We start from the raw sequence: 19,000 nt of genomic DNA, 5'->3' as shown, positions 1-19,000 counted from the left end.
CAAACACAAAATATCCCCCAGGTTGCGTGCCAGGAATACTGAGAGCTTGGTTACAGAAGCGACGCTCCAGTCGAGGACAACAACACCGGCTTCAGTTTGCCATAAACCAGACAACCTAACCTAACCATCAACACATTACACCCTTTATTATACCTTACCTTACGTACCTATTGCCTTGCTGTTATCTTCCTCTATCTCTTCCTCACCTTCCTTCCATCTCCTCACCTCTCTCTCTTGCCTACATAATGTCCTTGCCTCCCTCGTCTCGACACGGGAGACACCTCCCGTCACGCAGGGTGCAGTCGCACCTCCACAGATCTCCAGTATCATCTATTGATACTGGTAATGGCTCAAAAGGGCCATTACTTACGGGCTATTCATGCCCGTGCCACTTTTTGGGTGGCTTAATCTTCATCAATCAATCTCGTCTCGGTTACGGGAGACATCTTCCGTCCACGAGGCTAACCATAGCCTGTGCTTCTTGCCCCGCTCCTGTGCCAGGTAAGTTACGGGCTCACCATAGCCCGTGCTACTTGGAACTTGTTCAGAGTAGCTTAATCTATAACAACCTCGTCTCGGGCTCACCATAGCCCGTGCTACACTTCGTCCTGAGTAGCTAAATCTTCAACAACAACAACCTCGTCTCGGGCCCGTAGCCCGTAAGTGGTGGCCCTTTGGAGCCATTACCAGTATCAGCAGATGATACTGGAGATCTGTGGAGGTGCGACTGCACCCTATGGAGAGGTCGTGACCTCTGCCCCCCCCCCTTACAGTGTGGGAAGTTAAATTATTATGTAAAAGGTATATAAGTTGTATGGGCATATAAAGCTAGACCTCACTTCCTCATAGCCACTGATAGGTAAGTACTGATAGAGAGGCACTTGTCCCAGCCCAGCTTATCAACTATTCCTGGCCCCCAATTCAACACCCATCCCCCCTCCCCCTCCTCACCTAACCTTTTGGTCATATAGGTAAAAAAGGGGGAGGGAGGTAATCGTCAGAAGAAAGTGCTAAGCCACTAAGACTATATAGCACTTAGAAGGGATATAAGGATTTAGGAAAGGATGAAGGGAAGGAACGGTGCCCAACGACTAGGACGATCGGGTATTGAACGCGATCCTGCAAGAAGCGAAGCCGTCGCTGTACCGTCCAGCCCAAGTGGTTGGACTGAGTAAAACTAAAAAAAAAAAAAGAGAAGGTATGTAGTTGTGGCTGACGATAGAGAGGGCAGAGCATCCCTGAAGGTCAGGTTAGCACTAACAACCTTGTTTACGTCCCCCTATGTCTAGGGTCGTGAGTGTACATTCGTTACACACACACACACACATACACACACTCACACACTCACTCTCAAGGGGGGTGGTGGTTGAGTGGACAGCACGCTGGATACGTAGTCCTGTGGTTAGGGGTTCGATTCCCGGCGCCGGCGGAAACAAAAATGGGCAGAGTTTCTTTCACTCTGATGCCCTTTCACCTAACAGTAAATAGGTACCTGGGAGTTAGACAGCTATTACGGGCTGCTTTCTGTGTGTGTGGAAAACAAAATAATTAGTAATAGTAACAGTTGATTGATTGACAGTTGAGAGGCCGAAGGAGCAGAGCTCAACCCCCGCAAGCACAACTAGGTGAATACACACCACACACCACACACACACACACACACACGATAGCTGAGTGGACAAAGTGTATGGAGCACCACTTGACAAATGGAATTTAATGTGAATAAATACCATGTTATAGACTGTAGAATATGAGAATGTATTAAATTATATTAGAAATAATTTAAAGAATTCTTTTAAAGAAAGATCTAGGGGTGGTTCTAGACAGAAAACTTTCACCCGAGGATCACAAAAATATCATGCGAGGAGCCTATGCTACACTTTCTAACTTTAGAACTGCTTTTAAAATACATGGACGGTGAAATACTAAAGAAATTGTTCACGACGTTTGTTAGACCAAGCGGGAATATGCAGCGGTTGTGTGGTGCCCATATCTTAAGAAGTACATCAACAAATTGGAAAAGGTGAAAAGACATGCAACTAAATGTTCCCAGAACTGAATGACAAGAGCTACGATGAGAGGTTAGAGGCATTAAATATGCCAAAACTAGAAGACAGAAGAAAAAGTGATATGATCACTACGTACAAAATAGTAACGGGAATCGATCAAATTGATAGAGAAGAATTCCTGAGACCTGGAACTTTAAGAACAAGAAGTCATAAATTTACACTAACTAAACAAAGCTGCCAAAGACAAGAATTTTCACTTTAGAAAACAGTGGTAGACGGTTGGAAAATATCAAGTGAGAATGTGGTGGAGGCCTAAACCATCAAATATTTCAAAGCGATATATGACAAGAGTACTGGTAAGACGGGACACCACGAGCGTAGCTCTCATCCTGTAACTACACTTAGGTAATTACACAAACATTTTTCTCAATGTTCGCTGATGCAAAAATGAGAAGAATCAAGACAGATGAAAGATAGACAGAGAACTAAAGGACTAACTGACAAACTGTGGAATGGTCTAAAAATTGCTTAAGTTCAACTTAGGAAAGTGTAAAGTAATGAAAATTAGGCGAATGGAGCAGAAGGCTGAACACAATGTACCATCTGGGAGGTAATATCCTGCAAGAGTCAAATAGAGAGAAAGATCTGGGGGTTGATATCATACCGAACCTGTCCCCAAGAGGCCCACATGAAAAGGATATCATCAGCGGCATATGTTAGACTGACACATAAGAACTGCTTTTTAGGACCTTGTATACCACTTATGTAAGACCAATCCTGGAATATGCAGCTCCAGCCTGGAGTCCATACCTAGTTAAACACAAGACACAGAAGATTCAGAGGTATGCCACCAGACTAGTCCCGGAACTGAGAGGTATGAGCTACGAGGAAAGGCTTGGGAAACTGACCTCGCATCTCTGGAAACAGAAGAGTAAGGGGAGACGTGATAACCACCTACAAAATTATCGGGGGAATTGACAGGATGGACAAAGAAACTCGTTAGCACAGGTGGAACACGAACAAGGGGACACAGGTGGAAACATTAGTACCCAAATGAGCCACAGAGACAGAATTTTTTCAGTGTCAGTAGTTAACAAATGGAATGCATTAAGTAGTGATGTGGTGGAGGCTGACTCATATACAGTTTCAAATGTAGATATGATAAAAGCCCAGTAGGCTCAGGAATCTGTTTCACCAGTTGATTGACAGTTGAGAGGCGGGACCAAAGAGCCGAAGCTCAACCCCCGCAAGCACAACTAGATGAGTACGTCTAGGGGACGAGGGAGGGAGGTCACGGGTGGCCCGCGCTCTTCGAAAAGTGTCCATAATTTGGGACATACTGAGAGATACAAAGGAAAATCGTTGCGTAGTGACATTTTCCCTCTCCCTCAGAGAGGTCTGAGGGAGAGCCAAGGGCCAGAGAGGTCTGAGGGAGAGCCAAGGGCCAGAGAGGTCTGAGGGAGAGCCAAGGGCCAGAGAGGTCTGAGGGAGAGCCAAGGGCCAGAGAGGTCTGAGGGAGAGCAAGGGCCAGAGAGGTCTGAGGGAGAGCCAAGGGCAGAGAGGTCTGAGGGGAGAGCCAAGGGCCAGAGAGGTCTGAGGGAGAGCCAAGGGCCAGAGAGGTCTGAGGGAGAGCCAAGGGCCAGAGAGGTCTGAGGGAGAGCCAAGGGCCAGAGAGGTCTGAGGGAGAGCCAAGGGCCAGAGAGGTCTGAGGGAGAGCCAAGGGCCAGAGAGGTCTGAGGAGAGCCAAGGGCCAGAGAGGTCTGAGGGAGAGCCAAGGGCCAGAGAGGTCTGAGGGAGAGCCAAGGGCCAGAGAGGTCTGAGGGAGAGCCAAGGGCCCAGAGAGGTCTGAGGGGAAGTCATTGGCCCCAAAAGTCTTGCGGCCAAGAGCCAGACTTACCAACACCGAAGTGGATGCGCCGTAGACGCCCTGAAGAGTGGCGAGGGTGGAGGGCGTGGAGAGCGCCGCCGCGTAGGACACGGCCGCCGCGCCCATCAGCGACACCGTGAAGCACTCCAGCGCCTCGAAGGGCATCACCCACCAAGGGTTCGTGATGAAGGAGTAACCTGACGGAGAGGTCCACACTTCACCAACCAAAGGTACACAACAAGACGGAGCTTGCCATCACAAAAAATAATGGTAATGAATAGTTTCTCTTATTCTAAACATAGTACAAAGTTTATATTTAACAAAATATGCTCAGTGTTAAAAAATGCTAATGTCAGGCCTACATTTTCAAATAATAGATTTAAACATGATATAAATGAGCAACTCTACCACTTTTAATCTTTAAAGGAATATGTTTAGTGATGGTAATACACCATCTATCAAGTTACAAGTAGAAGCATTCTGGTAATACACCATCTATCAAGTTACAAGTAGAAGCATTCTGGTATACACCATCTATCAAGTTACAAGTAGAAGCATTCTGTAATACACCATCTATCAAGTTACAAGTAGAAGCATTCTGGTAATTACACCATCTATCAAGTTACAAGTAGAAGCATTCTTGGTAATACACCATCTATCAAGTTTACAAGTAGAAGCATTCTGGTAATACACCATCTTATCAAGTTACAAGTAGAAGGCATTCTGGTAATACACCATCTATCAAGTTAAAGTAGAAGCATTCTGGTAATACACCATCTATCAAGTTACAAGTAAGAGCATTCTGGTAATTACACCATCTATCAAGTTACAAGTTAGAAGCATTCTGGTAATACACCATCTATCAAGTTACAAGTAGAAGCATTCTGGTAATACACCATCTATCAAGTTACAAGTAGAAGCATTCTGGTAATACACCATCTATCAATTTACAAGTAGAAGCATTCTGGTAATACACCATCTATCAAGTTACAAGTAGAAGCATTCTAGTAATACACCATCTATCAAGTTACAAGTAGAAGCATTCTGGTAATACACCATCTATCAAGTTACAAGTAGAAGCATTCTAGTAATACACCATCTATCAAGTTACAAGTAGAAGCATTCTGGTAATACACCATCCATCAAGTTACAAGTAGAAGCATTCTAGTAATACACCATCTATCAAGTTACAAGTAGAAGCATTCTGTAATACACCATCTATCAAGTTACAAGTAGAAGCATTCTGGTAATACACCATCCATCAAGTTACAAGTACAAGCAAAGTACCGAGACAAAACAATACATGAACAGAGTAACTAAGAACAGAGCTGGGAACCAGCGGTCAGGATTCATGAGTATTTGAGTGTCAATTACGAAATCTGTACATCTTTCCTCGATCTTGGCAGTTTAGTCTATTTATTAAATAGTTCTCGAGCTTCAATATTTCACAACCCAAGCTAGGTTATTGTGGTTATAGTGTTTTGGAGCTTAAACTGCTTAATGTAAATTGTGCTGCAAAATTAAAGAAAGATGTACAGGTTTCGTAAGTGGACATGTAAATGCTTCATGAGACCTGGCCGAGGGTCGATCATGTAGCCACATGGCAGTCAACACCACGCTGTAGCCAACATCTCTCTAACCTTGACGGTACAGAAGGAGCACCTGAACCTCAGGGAAGAGCGCGTATTAAGTCCAACAATTCAGTCCAGATGGAATGCGTCCACAACAAAACCTTTATTTGGAAAATTAGCCCAGCCAAGGAGGAAAAAAAACAGCATTGAATATAACGAAATACCTCTTTCTGATAGAGCCCTGGTGGTTCTCTATAGCTATCTGGCTGAGATTGCTGCATACTAGACAGTCACAAGAGTTCTTTTTTACCTTCAGGAGGCCAGATTCAGAACCTGGTCCCATTCCCTCTCAAGAGGTGCAGAGAATAAATGACATTTCGCCTTTCACCAAGAAAGCATCCAGAAAGTTAGCAAAGCTTTACAGACACTGATGGGTTTACAAGAACAAATGCCTCGAAACTGCCAAACCACTCCCCAAATGATTCAAATGAAACGGTACTCAACACTACTTAGACACGTTAGCACTGACTGCCATCACCAGGTGGCCCTGAGCTGGGTCCTCCACCAATTTTCCAGTCAGTCATTGAACAGAAAAACCTTCGTCTTTACCTGAACTGAACGAACCAAAACTGAAAGATGACAACGAGCCGACGAACCAAGAAGGGAAGGAGAGAGACGGAGCCACTCGGCCTCTACAAAAAGAGGTTTTGCAATACATAAATGCAGAGTTTTTTGGGAGCCCGTTGTGGCTTCACTGTAGCCCCCAACGAGAATAAGCACAAAGATGAACTCTCTGGGGAGGAAAGGCAGTAGGAACTAATTTGAATGATAGACCATCGACCGGGAAATACTGCCCAGCGAAATGCATGAAAATTGACTAAATATCTGGCCGCCATGGCCTTGTTTGACGGCCAAAACTAATATCCCTCAAAAGACATATTAGAAAAGACCACCGTTAGAGCAGCATATATGGGCACCACACCAGAAACAAATACTTAGTTGATATTTCAAGAGTACGCCTTACCCAAACTAGAAATGCTCTTTAAATCAAGGGACCCAGAATATGGAATGACCTTCCCAATCATGTCAAAGGTTGTACCTCTCTTAACCAGATTAATGAGAAAAACTAAGTACTACCTAATAAACTCCATGTAACCTACCTTACTCCCCTATATGTCAACCTATGTTTTGCTATTTTCAAACAATACTGTTTGTTGACCAAGTTGTATAATTGCTGATTTCTGCCATTCCCCCCACAGCGCAAGGCAGAGCTGTGGGGGAAACTGTGGGTTCAGAAATTGGGCTAGAAACCAGGAGCCAGAAGGACCATGCACCCGAAGAAACGACTACAGTCTAGAAAGAACCTGGAGCAACAACTGAACTGAACCGAGGGGACGGGCGAAAAAAACAAAACAGGTAAATGTACCCCACAGCTCGACCAGTCCAGCCAAACACCACCTACTGTGAGCCTCGCAATCGGGAAATGGAACCAGAGGGGGGAAGATGCCAGTTCCAAGCCAATGTGAAGAGGTCCACCTCGGGGTGAATGTTTCACAGTGACCCCCGGCACTGCAGGGTCAAGACCTCCCCACCAGGAATCAAGTAAAGTAAGTCCATGTCTTCACGAAGATTATCAGCAAAAAGCTTCACGAATGCCCAACACCACATGACCATCGCCAAATTCATATGCGCCCTACGATCCTCCACGATAAGGTTTGCAGAAAGTACTGGCAGCTTAACGTGAAGCTGCCACTTACCCAAATCCTTGGCGAGAGCAAGAGAAACAAGTGGTCCTCGAGCAGAGAATAAGGAGGGCCACACAAGAATACCTGAAAGATATTCGACACTTCACGACACTCAGACGTGCGGGAGCAACAGAACCCTGACAATTGAACCCTGACAAGGGGAGAGAAAAAAAGGGTTGTCAGCCAGCCTCATGGTGTGGCTGACAACCTCATAACATAGCCAAAATGGCACCATCGACCTAAACTCAAAGGAAGCAAGGTCCATCATGGAAGCGAGGCCCAAAATCTGAGAAGACACCAAAAGGTCCTCATGAGCGACCAAGGGAAAACTCGGGAGAAGAAAACCTCCAGAAAGTTGAATTCGCAGGACCGAACAGCACACTGAAGCGGAACCTGGGGAAAGCAACAGAGAAGGAAAAGCTCTGGAAGAGCTTTGGATTTACAGAAGGCCAACACATGCCGGCCATAAACGTAAACCAGAAATTAATACAAACCGTCACCACAATGAAGGATCGAATCCTCTTGGCATTAAGGAAGAACAGATATTCCATGTAGAGAAAACACACATCTTTAGAGTGACTATTAATCACTAAATACGAAAAACTGACTTCCTGCCTCTGCTGCCCCACCCACAACAGAGTCTAACAGATGCAGGGCACCCAACCCGCCCCATTAAAAATAACGTCACTTTTCGCTCGTATGCGCACTATGGCAAATTTGGACGTAATTTGAAATGAAATCGACTCACAAAAGTGACGTACTGTTTCGTTTTCTGTCTGAGTCGTCCGGCTTACTCGGCCAGCTTAGAAGAGGAAATTTTTCATTAACGTTTTTCATACCGCTTTAAAGCTTGATGAGAACTTCCTGCCCACCTAGCCTATCACAGGACCCTTAACTTACTGTTGTTGAAAAAAAAATCCCAAATTTAATTTTCATTTTTTTTTCATTTTCAAATTACGTCCATATTCGGCCATACGGCCAAACGGCCAAAAGCAACGTTATTTTTAAGAGGACAGGTTGCGGCACCAACCCCACGGACAACAACAACATAGCAGCCATACATGTTGCCGAGCTTAGCGAGGGCGACTCCAACTTACCCAACATCCTTATGACATAGAAAGCAAATCCGAGGATAATGGTATTGGCGTGTCCAAGTTTCTTAAAGAAAAATTCCGAGGCAATAAGGGTAGGGATGCCGGCGAGGCTGCCCACGGTCACAGTGATGCCCATCAGGTACTTCTTAGCGCCCATGTCTTGCAGCAGCCAGAAGAGGAACGTGTCCAGCAGTCCGAAGCACGTCCCTGTGAAGAGTGAGAACTGTGTTAGGGAATGTGTGTTTGCAACAACATGGGCTTGCCCTTAAACTGACCAACATAGAAAACTGCCAATAATCCTTTTACTCAATAATCCTACAAAACCATTTGTAATAGGATGCCTAAAATATGCATATCTAAGCAACCCAATAAATAACAACATGCTGAAGGCCTTCATTACATTACAAGTCAAGGAGTGTGTGTACAAACATTTATGCCTGAAACGTTCGGCGTATTTATGGCTTTATATAAATTATATTGTGTACCCAAGAACATTCCTGTCATATTTCAAATGTACTTTATGTAATTATTAATATTTATCGTACAGCCTCAATATATATACAAAACAAATTACGTTCTTGTGATTTTATTCTGCGAGGAGGAGTGACGCTCCGAGGTAAGTGACCACTTGGTCACCACCAGCAGGAGACGGGAAGAGGCACGTACCAGAGATGAGCATCACCAGCAGGAAGATGATGATCTCCGGCTGCTTCAGTAGGAAGCGGAAGTCCTTCACCACCCTATTTGACGGCTGCCGGAAGTCGAGGTCGACGAAGAGGATGAGGACGGCGGCGGAGGACCTTGAGGCCGCAGTACAGGTAGAAGGCAGGACTACCTCACCAGGAAGAGTAGCACGGTTAGGCTCCACAGATCTTCTGGGCCGGGATTAATCAATCATTTACGGGTTCAGTAACGAAACCTTTACATCTTTCCTCAATCATGGCTGCCTGGTTTACATTTATTACATAGTATATGCTGCTGCGAAGAACTAAGCAAGCGATCTATAACAATAGTCTTGGGTTGCGATATACCCAAGCGCATAAACTGATTAACAAACACAGACTAAGAAACCATGATCTAGAAAAGATGTACAGGTTTCGTAAGTGAACATGTAAAGTCTTGATAAATCACAGCCTTCCGTTTTGGCGAGCACCTTCAATATTTATAGACTGGATAATAATATATTTACAGAGGTTTTTAACATCAATGAAACTGTAGAATGCCCAGTGCGAGTTATCTGAATATTATGTTGGGACACAAGATAAGACTTAGTCTTCAGTATTAACAACGTAGCTAACACACAAACGTCATCAGTTAAAAGGATACGGTGTGTTAAGTCAAAATTTATATTTTGACTTGACAAACATTTTACAATACAATTCATACATGAATTCACGGCCTTGCCCCCTACCCGCCCCCAAGAGTCCATACAGGCCATGCTGGGGGAGTGGACCTTCGTCCCTAGCACACACACAAGCACCCAGCCTCCCACCTGTAGCCCTGGCCGCCCTCGTCCCTAGCACACACAAGCACCAGCCTCCCACCTGTAGCCCTGGCCGCCCTCGTCCCTAGCACACACAAGCACCCAGCCTCCCACCTGTAGCCCTGGCCGCCCTCGTCCCTAGCACACAAAAGCACCCAGCCTCCCACCTGTAGCCCTGGCCGCCCTCGTCCCTAGCACACACAAGCACCCAGCCTCCACCCTGTAGCCCTGGCCGCCCTCGTCCCTAGCACACACAAGCACCCAGCCTCCCACCTGTAGCCCTGGCCGCCCTCGTCCCTAGCACCCACAAGCACCCAGCCTCCCACCTGTAGTCCTGGCCGCCGCCCTCGTCCCTAGCACCCAGCCTCCCACCTGTAGCCCTGGCCGCCCTCGTCCCTAGCACCCACAAGCACCCAGCCTCCCACCTGTAGCCCTGGCCGCCCTCGTCCGTAGCACCCAGCCTCCCACCTGTAGCCCTGGCCGCTCTCGTCCCTAGCACCCAGCCTCCCACCTGTAGTCCTGGCTGCCGCTCATGTCGGAGACGACATCAATGAGGACGCCGGAGATGGGCGTGACGACGATGGCGCCCACGTTGCCGTAGAGACGCTGGAGGCCGTACTCGCCCTTGTGCTCCTTCAGGATGGCCATGGCGGCCCCGTCGAACAAGGTGAAGCTCGTCGCTGCAAGAAATAAACTTTTATACAAAAAACCCTTTCCATTGGAGACTTTCAGCGCCGTGGAGAGGGGGGGACCTGCTGCCTGGGTAACAGCTTCTCCCCCATATCAACCTACCCTGGCTTTGCGCCCTGGTGAGGCCACTCCAGACCGACAACCAGAGCGCAACTCCATAGTCTCCTGAGACTGATGGATGCCTACTACTACAAAAGAATCTGACGAAACAAAATAATTACGAAGACAAGTCACTAAGTGTGACTGTATAGCACTTGGAAACGATACGAAGCCAAGGTGCTGTGAGAGGACAGAGGGAAAGGAATGGTGGGCCAACCACTTGGAACGTCGGGGGATCGAACACCGGCCTGCATGAAACAATGCTATACTGGCGAGTCCAAGTGATGCCCATGGGACACAAGACCGCTCGATCCAAACACGTCAGTTTTAAAAATAATTACACATGTTTTGGCAACAATTTGGCATTATGAGACGGTGTTTCAGTCGGTGCTCACTATTAAAGGCAGGAGTTTAACACGGTCTCAAATATTCTACACATTTTAAATTTTTTTGAAGAACTATATGCTTTTAGCAGTTATTTCAATGTTTCAGTATACATACATGCATTCACGAACATACATACGTGCACACAAACACATACATATGCGCACACCAAAACATACATACACGTGAATTCTTATACATACATTAGAATAAATCCACACACAGATGCAGGTGAAATACGTGAGCCCGGGCCGTGTGGAGCACAACCAGAGCCCGGGCCGTGTGGAGCACAACCAGAGCCCGGGCCGTGTGGAGCACAACCAGAGCCCGGGCCGTGTGGAGCACAACCAGAGCCCGGGCCGTGTGGAGCACAACCAGAGCCCGGGCCGTGTGGAGCACAACGAGCTCAGACACTGGTGTTGGGCTGTGTTTACCTTACCTAAGGTGAGGCCGTTGAGGACGCGGACCATGAGGTAGCACCAGAAGGTGATCATGGGGTCCAACACCTCCACGGTCTTGGTGTTGGTGCAGAGGTGTTCCCGGGGCAGGAGGGCCGAGCAGTGCAGGCTGCAGGCCGCCTCCCGCGCTCCGACGGTGTACGCTGCGTCCTTCACCGTACCCTCGCTCGCACTCTCCTGACACCATATTAAGGCAATTCATTATTCACATTTCTATAGTAAATTTTTCTTTGCAGTAATATAAACAAAATTGTCTATGTAACATGTGGTATAGAGTGAAGTTATACTAGCGGGGTCTTAGGCGTCAGAGGCCGCAAAGTGATGTTAGGGGTAAGAACGAAGAGATGAAAGAAGTGGAGGCGGCAAATATAAACTCCAGAATGTGTAAACTAATAATGTGAACGCAGAGTGAGCGTGTCGTGGCTGAAGGGTCCACAATTTACCGACAATGAAGGTTTTTCATTTTAGTTTTACTCCAAAAGCTAACTTTTGTCATGTAGTTTTAATACAAGAAGAGTATGTTTAAATCGGTAATAGAGACCGGGTCTACAATAAGCAGGGTCCTAATTGCTAAAATTCTACACTTCTCGCTGGACAGAAGAACATTTACAATGTCGGGACAAACCAAGAAATTGACAAAATACCAACTGACACCAATTCACCGAGGCCCCAATAGCCAAACTTCCATCAAATATCGCATTGGTCAGATGCCATTATCTGACAATTCCTGACTCTCCCGGGGTCAGCGAGGGCGGCAGCCAGCAGCTACCCCAAGGGGGTAATCCTCACATTACAATGCAGGAAGGTCCAACTCGTTTGCCACGAGAAACGGGTTGTGCGCGCGTGTGAACTTGGAATATGAAACGCCTCTGATAGTCTTCAGTTGGTCGCCTCCGTGCACCCAGCAGAGGACCTGGAGGTAACACGACTGGTGGAGTGTGTTATAGACCAAACATCGCGCTTGAAGCCTCACCCGCCTGCAGTACCAGCGTCAAGCCTTTAATCTCTTGAAACAGTTCTTGAGGTTACTTGAATGGAGACTTGTAGGGGCCTAAAGTTGGTTAGAGCAGAGCGGTCACAGAAAGACCGCACACAGCCCCGCTCCTGTGCCAGGTAAGTCCCCTACAGGCTCACCATAGCCCGTGCTGCTTGGAACTTTTTGCTCAGAGTAGCCTATTCTAAAACAATAACAATTGGTTAGAGCGCGCAAATATCTCCTTTGCCAGGTAAGTACGCCGTGCTCACCATAGCCAGTGCTACCTGCAACTTTTGGTTCAGAGTAGCTGAATGTAAAACAACAACATCGGTTAGAGAGTGTGTGCTGTGTCTCAGACCAAACAGGAGTCTGAGGTCCATTGTTGGGCATCACAGGAGGAGGGAGACTGACCATCTGGCGTCTCCACGGAAGTTCATCACTGCTGTTCTGATCAGTACTGGTCCCTTACGTTCCAACATCACAAGTGTTAAGAATTTTAATTGCCTTAATAGGGAAGATAGAGGACGATCTTGATACTGAAAAGTAGTTAAAGTTAATATTAAACTGTCCATCTGGTGTGTCCATTCGTTCCTGCAGATTCACTTATATATAGTTGCCAGGTCCAGGTATCCTGTGGGGCATCTCTCTAGGTCGACCTTGTTATTCTCACTTGTAAAATTATCTTCCTCTCGCCCGTAATTATCAACTGTTTCAGAATTAGTTGGATGACGGTGAATAGTGGGAGTCGACCGTGTTCTCTCCCCTCCCCCCCCTGTGCCAGTGTAAATACTCCGGGATAGGTCACAGTAGGTGACTGTCCAGGTACGGTGCCCACCGCCCACTAGAGTAACACCTTCAACTCTCCTGTGACCGGTAGGGCGCCTGACAGCTGGGGGGGACACCGCTTCGGATTCGTAGTCCTGAAGTTCTGGGTTCGGTGGAGGCGGAGACAAATGGGCAAAATGTTTCTTTCACTCCGATGCCCCTGTTACCTAGCAGTAAATAGGTACCTGTGAGTTAGACAGCTGCTACGGGCTGCTTTCTGGGGGTGTGTAAAAAAAAAAAAAAAAAAAAAAAAAAAGAGGAGGCCTATCTCAAGATAACCCTTTACCGTTGTAAGATAACCCTTCACCGTCGTAAGTGGTAACAAGACGCCTGGTGGCGCTATCAGTGGTGATATAGCCAGGTGGGCGCGTTATAAGTAGTGTTATAAGTAGTGGTATACTCTCAATAACAGATAATCGTTCAGCTTAATAGTAAAGAAAACATTTGTAATTTTGTTTGTAAAAATAATGAATTAAGGACAGGGACAGAGTACTAGATGAGGGGGGGGGGCGAGGAAAAGAGAGAGGGAGAGACGGAGACAGACAGGCAGAGACAGACAGGCAGAGACAGACAGGCAGAGACAGACAGGCAGAGACAGACAGGCAGAGACGACAGGCAGAGACGACAGGCAGAGACAGACAGGCAGAGACGACAGGCAGAGACAGACAGGCAGAGACAGACAGGTAGAGGCAGATAGAGAGAGAGAGACAAAGGGGGGGGGAGGGACAAGGACTCACCAGCACAGAGACGCCAGCACAGGACCCGTCTAGGATGTGTAGAGCTGTGGTGTTGACAGCTGTGGTGGTGAGAGCTGTGGTGGTGAGAGCTGTGGTGGTGGTGGTGGAGGTGTTGGCGGCGGTGATGACCATGGCCTGAGGGGCCACCACCACCTCTGGCCCCTGGCACTGGGCCCACCCGGGGCCCTGACACGGGGCCCCACTCCAGGGCCCTGCTTCACCTCCAGACACATCACTGATAACCAATAAAGACGTCAGTTCCTAAACAGAATAAATCCCTCGTTATCTAGCCACATTGCACTGAAGGAGATAACGCTGTTATCTCCCTTATTGATAACAGCGTTACTCTAGTGCACAGTTTACAAACCCATTAAGATTTCAACTTGGATTCAACAGAGCAGAAGTTGTTAAACACGTGGGACAAAATCTTACTGAAGAGTTATTCTGGTATCACACCCCACTATGTGTACTGTACATGTGCTGTGTACCAACCATAATAAGCTAGTAGTTATTATATCACACTTGTAACAATACTCCTCTGCGGAGAAGGAATTTCTCCATGTTGTCCCCTAGTCCTCGTTACCACACAATAACTTATTATCATAACTAATGATAAACTTAATGACTTAAATTCCTTAACATTTTCAATTTTATCAAGTTTACTATTTCCAAAGTTATTAAGCTGGAGCAACAACAACATTCCAGCTCTCAATATTTCACAAATGTCATTCCGCGTAAATAACTATTAATCTTCAACAGAATCATTGTTACAAATTCAAAAGCTTATTTCATGACTGAGTGAACACTGATAATTGTGTTTAAGATAAAATTACAGTACATAATTCACCTAAGAATAGAGACCCCGGCCCACACACTTGACACCCGGCCCACACGGGTGTCAGGTGTGGGGGGCTGGGTGTCAGGTGTGGGGGCTGGGTGTCAGGTGTGAGGGCTGGGTGTCAGGTGTGGGGGCTGGGTGTCAGGTGTGGGGGCTGGGTGTCAGGTGTGGGGGCTGGGTGTCAGGTGTGGGGGCTGGGTGTCAGGTGTGGGGGCTGGGTGTCAGGTGTGGGGGCTGGGTGTCAGGTGTGGGGGCTGGGTGTCTAATTCTCACCCACTTAAAAATATATATAAAATGTGTGTATTATTTCATATTTTACTGTGTATAAAACATGTTTATTTCTAAGACTATGTTTGCATAGTTTTATTGAGGTGTGTTTCATTAACACTACACCTGCCCCACAGTGTGAAAGTCTCCCCCCCCCACACCTGCAGCAGGTGTGTGGGGGGGGGGAGGATCCTTCCTGTGGTACTGCAGGTGGTGCTGAGGGGAGTGAGGTCCCTGGTGGGGCTACCTGGTGGGGGTCCCTGGTGGGGGTCCCTGGTGGGGGTCCCTGGTGGGGCTTACCTGGTGGGGGTCCCTGGTGGGGGTTACCTGGTGGGGGTCCCTGCTGGGGGTTACCTAGTGGGGTCCCTAGTGGGGTCCCTGGTGGGGGTACCTGGTGGGGTTACCTGGTGGGGGTACCTGGTGGGGGTACCTGGTGGGGCTACCTGGTGGGGCTACCTGGTGGGGGTCCCTGGTGGGGGTTACCTAGTGGGGTCCCTGGTGGGGGTACCTGGTGGGGCTACCTGGTGGGGTGGCAGAGGGAGCAGTTGGTGAGGGCGAGGGAGAGGTTGTGGAGGAGGGGGCGGTAGTCGCAGTGATAGGGAGCCTCGGGTCTGAGGATGGTGGCTCCGTCGTCCCCGCAGGCCACGCTGAAGACCAGCTGCTCCGGCAGGTGGTGGGTGCGGCGGGCCGCAGGCACCGCAGAGAACACCAAGGCCGCACACCCGCTGGCGGCCATCGTCAAGCTCAAGAACGCCTGTAAGAAAACACACACTGTAGCGCCCTCAGTGACACGTAACGGATTAAACGTCTACAAGAACCTCTAAATGTCTCTCGTTGGCATGCAAATGCCCAGTGAGGTACAACTCATCCTTGTGGGAAAAACAATGACAAATGCAAAACAAATTAAATGTCAAACAATCCAGCAAAAACAAGTAAGCTGGCAAGGCTAAAGCCATTTGGCCCATCCAACACGAATCTTGAGGTGAATGCATTATGCTCACCTGATGGACAAGGACAAAGTTATTTGCAACGACAAAGGAATATGTAGAAAACCGGGACTTCCTGAAATTATAGTCTGCAGACAATACCTCCTCAGCAGACATCATTAAGGTCCCAACAGACAGCTTGATCAGGACACCTGAGGCTGCTGCTGCTGCTGCTACCTCACATGTACAAAGTCACATGTTTCAACAATACATATAACAAAGGAAGAACTCCACATGCACAACAGCCTCAAGCATAACTAAATATGCTAGACTGAAGGAGACCTCGTAGGCCTATCACAAGACAAGGGCACCTCGCAGACCCCCCCCCCCCAATATTGTGGGGTCTTCCGAGGTTGACCCCAATATTGTGGGGTCTTCCGAGGTTGACCCCAATATTGTGGGGTCTTCCGAGGTTGACCCCAATATTGTGGGGTCTTCCGAGGTTGACCCCAATATTGTGGGGTCTTCCGAGGTTGACCCCAATATTGTGGGGTCTTCCGAGGTTGACCCCAATATTGTGGGGTCTTCCGAGGTTGACCCCAATATTGTGGGGTCTTCCGAGGTTGACCCCAATATTGTGGGGTCTTCCGAGGTTGACCCCAATATTGTGGGGTCTTCCGAGGTTGACCCCAATATTGTGGGGTCTTCCGAGGTTGACCCCAATATTGTGGGGTCTTCCGAGGTTGACCCCAATATTGTGGGGTCTTCCGAGGTTGACCCCAATATTGTGGGGTCTTCCGAGGTTGACCCCAATATTGTGGGGTCTTCCGAGGTTGACCCCAATATTGTGGGGTCTTGAGGTTGACCCCAATATTGTGGGGTCTTCCGAGGTTGACCCCAATATTGTGGGGTCTTCCGAGGTTGACCCCAATATTGTGGGGTCTTCCGAGGTTGACCCCAATATTGTGGGGTCTTCCGAGGTTGACCCCAATATTGTGGGGTCTTCCGAGGTTGACCCCAATATTGTGGGGTCTTCCGAGGTTGACCCCAATATTGTGGGGTCTTCCGAGGTTGACCCCAATATTGTGGGGTCTTCCGAGGTTGACCCCAATATTTTGGGGTCTTTCGAGGTTGACCCCAATATTGTGGGGTCTTTCGAGGTTGACCCCAATATTGTGGGGTCTTCCGAGGTTGACCCCAATATTGTGTGGTCTTCCGAGGTTGACCCCAATATTGTGGGGTCTGGTGACGTTTCCTGGGTGTGGGAATGTGGGTGTGTTAGGCCTTGATGACCATACGCCACTACCTCCTCTAAGCTCACCCACTCATTAGCGACTATACACACAGCAACGACTATACAAACATACATATGCATACATATATACACTACTATACGCCACTGAATAAGGGAGTACCTAAGCAACAGAAGACAGCAAGTCACTGTGAGGGGTGAGGTCTCAGAGGCGAGGATCACCAGTGGAGTCCCGCAGGGTTCAGTTCTTGGACCTATAATGTTTGATTCATGTAAATGATCTCCCAGAGGAAATAGACTCGTTCCTCTCATTGTTTACTGATGATGCAAAAATTATGAGGCGGATTAAGACAGTGGAAGATAGTATGAGGCAAGAAGATGACCAAGACAAGCTGAAGGAATGGTCCAAAAATGGCTACTTAAGTTCAACCCAATTAAATGTAAGGTAATTAAACTAGGCGGAGGAAATAGGAGGCCAGACACTGGATACCGAATGGGAGTTGAAGTCTTTATGAAACAAAGATCTAGGAGTTGTTATCACGCCAAACCTGTCTCCTGAAGCCCACATCAAAAGAACATCGGCGGCGTATGCGAGGCTGGCTAACATCAGAACAGCCTTCAGGAACCTGTGTAAGGAATCTTTCAGAACCTTGTATACCACATATGTAAGACCAATCCTCGAGTATGCAGCCCCAGCATGGAGCCCGAACCTTGTCAAGCACAAGACTAAGCTGGAAAAAATTTATAGGAATGGCACTAGGTTAGTCCCAGAACTAAGAGGCATGAGTTACGAGTAAAGACTGAGTAAAGTGCACCTCACGTCGCTGGGAGACAGAAGAGCTCGGGGAGACAATCACCACATACAAAATTCTCAGGGGAATTGACCGGGGTAGACAAGGATGAACTATTCAACACTGGTGGTACATGAACAAGGGGACACAGGTGGAAACCGAGTACCCACATGAGCCACAGGGACGTTAGAAAGAACTTTTTCAGTGTCAGAGTAGTTAACAGGTGGAATGCATTAGGTAGTGATGTGGTGGAGGCTGACTCCATACACAGTCTCAAATGTAGATATGATAGAGCCCAGTAGGCTCAGGAATCTGTACCTCAGTTGATTGACAGTTGAGAGGCGGGACCAAAGAGCCAACGAGTTCACACACGCCCACACAAACACGCAATACTCAACAACCATGGACGAAGGACAGGAGAAAATATGAAACACATTGAACCACAACACTAACGAGGCCAACAAGCTGACCAAACTAACGACGAAGCAACAATTACAGTCAGGGGACAACACACGGCTCAAAATTTCCAGGAAAATGTTCTGGCTATTGAACTCCAAACCAGTAAAGGACCAGTCGACATCAGGATGTGACCAACCACCAAACACACACCGAAACTACGACGTTGGTACAACGTTCGAACAAGTTTTAACACCTAACCAGTTATAACAACCAATATAGCAAGTTGTAACAACGTTCTAATACGTCATAAACACGTTAAGTCAAGATGTAACAACTTTATTACAAGTTGTAACAAGCGGAAAAGAGACAGTTTCGGTTTGTGTTTCCAGGGCTAACTGACCACCAACACGGTATTAACATTTGAGTCAAAATCGCCTTGAAAGGCACAACACAAGCATTAAGCTCTGATAACAGATCTCTGGCATATTTAGCATGCAAGAAATCAGCTTCAAATTTGTGAGGAATGTCTTTATTAATAATATTTAATTTATACAAAATAGGGGGATTGGATTACAGTAATTGTATAGCA

The 19,000-nt window shown here is 47.3% G+C and overlaps 1 pseudogene; it reads right to left on the bottom strand.

The window, feature by feature from the left end:
• Positions 1–2,864: 2,864 nt before the first annotated feature.
• Positions 2,865–19,000, bottom strand: part of LOC138359605 (major facilitator superfamily domain-containing protein 6-A-like) — a 92,960-nt pseudogene continuing 76,824 nt past the window's right edge.

This window comes from Procambarus clarkii, chromosome 92 (genome assembly GCF_040958095.1).
Source record: "Procambarus clarkii isolate CNS0578487 chromosome 92, FALCON_Pclarkii_2.0, whole genome shotgun sequence".
In the NCBI taxonomy this organism is placed as follows: domain Eukaryota; kingdom Metazoa; phylum Arthropoda; class Malacostraca; order Decapoda; family Cambaridae; genus Procambarus; species Procambarus clarkii.
This window is presented reverse-complemented; position numbering and strand designations above follow the sequence as displayed.